The sequence below is a fragment of the Embiotoca jacksoni genome, unplaced genomic scaffold (genome assembly GCF_022577435.1).
Source record: "Embiotoca jacksoni isolate LCO1_2020_lvr unplaced genomic scaffold, fEmbJac1.0.p SCAF_12, whole genome shotgun sequence".
In the NCBI taxonomy this organism is placed as follows: Eukaryota; Metazoa; Chordata; class Actinopteri; family Embiotocidae; genus Embiotoca; species Embiotoca jacksoni.
In genome coordinates, this window is record NW_027185252.1 from 8,765,770 (window position 1) to 8,770,911 (window position 5,142).

Sequence of the window (5,142 nt, forward strand, 5' to 3'; positions counted from 1 at the left end):
TCGGACACACACATCCATTGAAATGCGTTTGCCTTGGTGTTGGATTGAGAGGGGGGGGGGGGGGGGGGTGTCTTTCCGCTTGTAAGTTATCAGCCCTACATCGACGCTGAGAGCGTGATCACGCCGTCGCTGTGCGAGGTGCGGAGAACGCGGCGAGAGCATTGTGCCTCGCTCGTGGTGAAACGGCACCTATCGCCACCCCGCGTTTTCACAACGCTCACAGTTAAGTGTCTCGCGAGACCCACCGGTTCGACGCATGTCAAGGCCTTACTGCCTCGGCTCTTTCACGAGTCAGAGCTCCGGCTGTGACCGGTGGGCGAGTAGGTGGCCTATCGCACGGGCAATTTGAATAGTCAGCCTCATAGAGCGAAGAGAGGAGACTGAGAGAGGACAGGACAGATGGTGGACGACACACATTTGAGAAGCGCTGCAGCGTGTTATAAGACAGCGTGTCGAGATGAAGAATGTGCGTTTAGGTGAGGGGGGGGGGGGGGGGAGATGGGAAATGGCTCGAAATGTTTGGGTGAAATGGTAAACAGACAAAAGGTGAGACGGGATGATCTGAGACGGTCCGGTTGGCTGAGAGTGTTCATGTGCACACGGATGCAGTTCAAATCGAGTTAAATGAAAGGAGGTCCGGGTTTGAGCGAGTGCGCCAAAGAGCATACCCTGTCGTAATTCGGCTTGATCGCTGTTGACTTGGTAAATAATTCCATTCGCTGTGAGCACTGTGACTGAGGATCTACGCGTGACCCGGGTACGAATGAACGCGTGAAGGATTCCCTCCGGGTTCGTACGCGAAGGCGACACCGACGTTTGGAGGGCGTCGGCCGTCAGGTCGCGCGCCCCGCCGCGACCCCCTTTTCGCGTCCCGCGATCCCCCCCCCGCCGCCAACCGGCCGACCTGCCGGGAACCCCCGGCTCCTGTTGCTACGGCAACGGGTGCCCACGGGGAGACGAGCCGACTCTTGTGGGATAAAATACGCCCCTTCCCACTGGCGACGCAGTGTCTGTCTTCCCCTCCGGTGTGTCATGTCGCCCCGCCCGCCGGCGCACCGGCCCGTACTTCCCGCGACGATGTTCGGAGGCGGACGTCAGCGCTGCTTCATAAAAACTCGCGCGCGGAACAAATGACGTAATTGTCTACATTGGCAGAAGTGTGTTTACAGCCTAACAGGGTCATTGGCACCGTCTCCGAGGATGGCTGTCTTTGTTTTAACATATGTCGCTACACATGAACGTACTGAGGTATTCAGCTGCCACGCTGACTATTAGAGGTGACGGTCTCCAAAGGAAAACAAGCAAGAAAACTCCCCCCGTGGGAGGACATATCCTCAGAGTAATTTCAATTGACATTGCGCGGTCTCATTAGTTGCACGCATGAGTAATCACGCGTCATGCATAGACGACGAACCTGTCAATGTGAACTCGCGGGGGAGGGGGGGGGGGGGGGGGGAGCTCATCCATAAACTGTGGACACTATCCTCCGTCCTTTGACTGCAAAGGTTAACTCGCAATATAATTACACCATTGCCAACTGTGATAATGAGGAGATCACCAGAGTCTTGTCACCTATTAGGAAAACTCATGGAAACGATCAACAGCCATTATGTTCACAGACTCGTTCACAGAGAACGTGCGCAGTCACGAGAGTGCTTTCAGAAAGGGCCGGGACAAAATACGTTCCTCCTCAAATCCATACTTTAGCGAGACTTCGGCGCCGATTCAATACGTATAGAAATGTTTTATTGGGGACGCTGCAAGTAGCCTATTACAAGTTAATATTACGATTCATTAGGTTTTTTTTCTCTCCATATTTCTTTAAACGAGACCGTGGGAACAAGTTCAGTCATCCAGTGACTATGTGTATGATTCAGCTCCGTCAGTCTTTGAGTGTAATTTCAGCAGCATCATCGCGATCACTCCTTAACTTTATCTCGCAGCCTTGAAAAAAAAAACATGAGGTCATGTTGGAATAACACTTAACGGATCAGCGTAGCACAGGCCAATATAGACTTCTTCTCCCTATTTCTTAAATAAAGTACCGTTACTGTTTAATAAAGTTCAATAAATTACTGGTATAGTGAAGTTAAATAAAGTTAAAATAACATGAAAGTCCTGTTGTATCAAAGTTAGATAAAGTGAAAAGTACTGTTAGAATAAAGTTCAATAAAGTAGTTATGATAAAGTTAGATAAAGTTTAACTACCACTGCAATTCGGTTCAATAGAGTCCTGTTCAGCAAAATAAATCAAAGGGGAATCACTGTCTCGGGCAGGAAGTGTTTATGAATTTGTTTTTTCCAGTTAACGGATGGTTGCGCAACATCATGAAAATGTTTTATTTATGCAGCTCCAGTAAGAGTAAAATGAGGTTGAATTGTAGTTCGATTGTTTTTTACTTCTATTTACTTATCGTGAGGTTACATTGATTACTCCAGCTTTGAATATGTGCCAGACAGAGTTTTAGATTCTTCATTGTGCCTTTCTGATATTTCAGCCATTATGTTTATTCCATTTTTTGGAATGAATTTGCATGAAAAGCAAACTGGCTTGATTTTTTTTTTTTTTTTTTTTTGGGGCAGTTTATCACTGAGCAATTACGCCTGCTAGCTCTCCAAATCAATTTGCACTTACAACTTGTCTTACAACAAAAGAATGAGTCTGACAACAATGAAAACATAGATCACGTTCACTGTGAAAGATTATCTTTCACACACCAATTTCAATTTTTTTGTTCTGCCTATTTGTAAAAACAGCACTATAATTAATGGTCGTCTGGAGAGAAGGAAAAACACAATTTGGAAAAATGGTTGGTCTAAAATATACGAATTTGCCACCGTCGTCATATTAATACACAAAGAAGAGTCTGAGTCACACCGACAATACACCAAATGAATAATACTGGAGTCCTTCCTGAACTGCTGTGAAAAGTTAACTATGTTGGACCATTTCACAAGGGAAAGTGGGGTTCATTGGCAAAATGTGCAACCATCTGTAGTTACACTCAGTGATGTGGATTCATTGCAGGGATTAGACAAAATTGCACCCTCACCCGAATAATACAAAAATTTGGCTGAATTTGTATTAATTCTTGGGTTTGCATGATTGCAAATTCCTGCGAGGAATTACAAGGATATTTCCATTACTCTACTTTCCCTCCTGGTATTGATTTCACGAGTGAGCGCTTGCTTGCACTTTCCCAAAAGAAAAGAATTCTGTTAATTAAATTTATAAACATTTTGAGTAGCACTAACTCCCAGACTGTAGTGCCCCTCCCAAAAAGCTCCACTAATCAATATGTCATATTTAGTTTTAGGATACAGATACATAAATACAGACCTACGGCCACATTTGGGGTTTGGGCTCTGCCAGTCTTGAAAAATGGAGGTATTTTACATGCAGGCCGAGAGGAAAATGTTGCCTGAAACTCTAATTTACAAAAAAAAAAAAAGTCCCCTTGTCATTAAATCCATATTTTACATGACAAAAAAAAAATACCTAAAGTGGAGGGAGGAAGAAGAGGGTAGGAGTGACGGACCAAATTGGGAGATGATGATCACAGGACAGCGCTGAAAGCAAAATGAGGGAGCCACCTCAAGGGAAGCGAGACAAAATAGGTATTTTTTTTATTTTTGTCTACAGACAAGAAAGAGGGACAATGGCCCTCTGCAAAAAAAACTAAAAAAACTAAAAAAAAAAACCACCAAACATTCTTTTATAGGATGAAAATGTCAATGATTCTCCAAGACTTGGACGGGGCACAATTCAGCGGTTGTACCATAAAGCTGGGCAGCGACTTACATAAGTGCACTACACGAAGGAGGCCAGGAAAAAAAAAAAGATGTTTTTTTAAACAATGACAACGCCTACTCAAGTCATGGGACGCGAGCACACAGTTGCGAGCTTGAAAATCACGGTGAAAAGGTTAATTTGATAATAGGATGGCAATCAACAATTATGTCCAATACTTTCTCAAATCATTTCTCCCAACGGTTTTGTTTCCGTCCAACAATCCAAAACAAAAACAAAAAATATTCAATTTACGATGATATACAACAGACAAAAACGGCAAATCCGCTTATTGGGGAGGCGGCGATTAGATATTATCGAGCACTTTTGCTTGATAAATGACCGCAGCACTTAATTGTTTGTTTGTTAAACGAATCAGAACGAATTCAGTTTCTATTCGCCGGTGACAAAGTTCAACAGATTTTCACATTCAAATGTGGACGTCTTTTTAATTAACAAACGAGCCCCCCCCCCCCCCCCCCCCCCCCAAAAAAAAAAAAAAAAAACGAAAATTTGACAAATACGATACCACAACGCGGCAACGCACACAAAAACACCCACCGATCGGCCGGAAGTGGCTCCGAACGAGCGTCGGGAATCCCGGCACTGTTTTGGACCAGAGTGAGATCGCTGCCAGTCGCCGCCAACGTAATCGGGGGAGAACGATTATCTTGCGCGCGCCATCTTTATGATCGTCTCGGGCGTCGTCGCGGAAACGCAGCCGTGCTCTCGCGATCGCGACCCGCTTCGGCGCACGACCGCGTTGCAGCGCCGCTGAGCTCAAACTATTCGCTTTGAGGAGTAACAGACCGCACAGGGCGCTTCGGGGAGTACCAGCGTGGAAGGAGCAGCAGCCGTCGAGCGTGCACGCACGCACACACACACACACACACACACACACACACACACACACACACACACACACATCTCAGTCCGCGTCAGTCACTTGACCCTCACTCGCCTCGCGCGCGCAGAAATTTGTGTAGTGCAGTCAGGTTTGACAAACATTTAGTTTTCAGGATCGAAATACGTCAAACATGGAGAGGCCACTTTCTACACCGGCGCTCGCTTTCTCCGTCACGCTCCCGTGAACATTTGAGAATTGGGTTTCAGCTGTTTAGAGGAGTGCGGCTCTTGCTGATATTAGGGGCGGGGAGGGCGGGGGGGTGGGAGGGAGGGGGGGGAGGGGGGGGGGGGACGACAAGCGAGGTTAAAAAAAAAAAAAACACAAAAAAAACCCCAACAACTAAAAAGACCTGGTAGGGCAGGTAAAAGAAGAATTAATGGTCAGAGGTGAAAGTGTATTTTCTTGAAGTGTAATTGTTTTTAAGCTGGAGGTCCCTCCGTACATG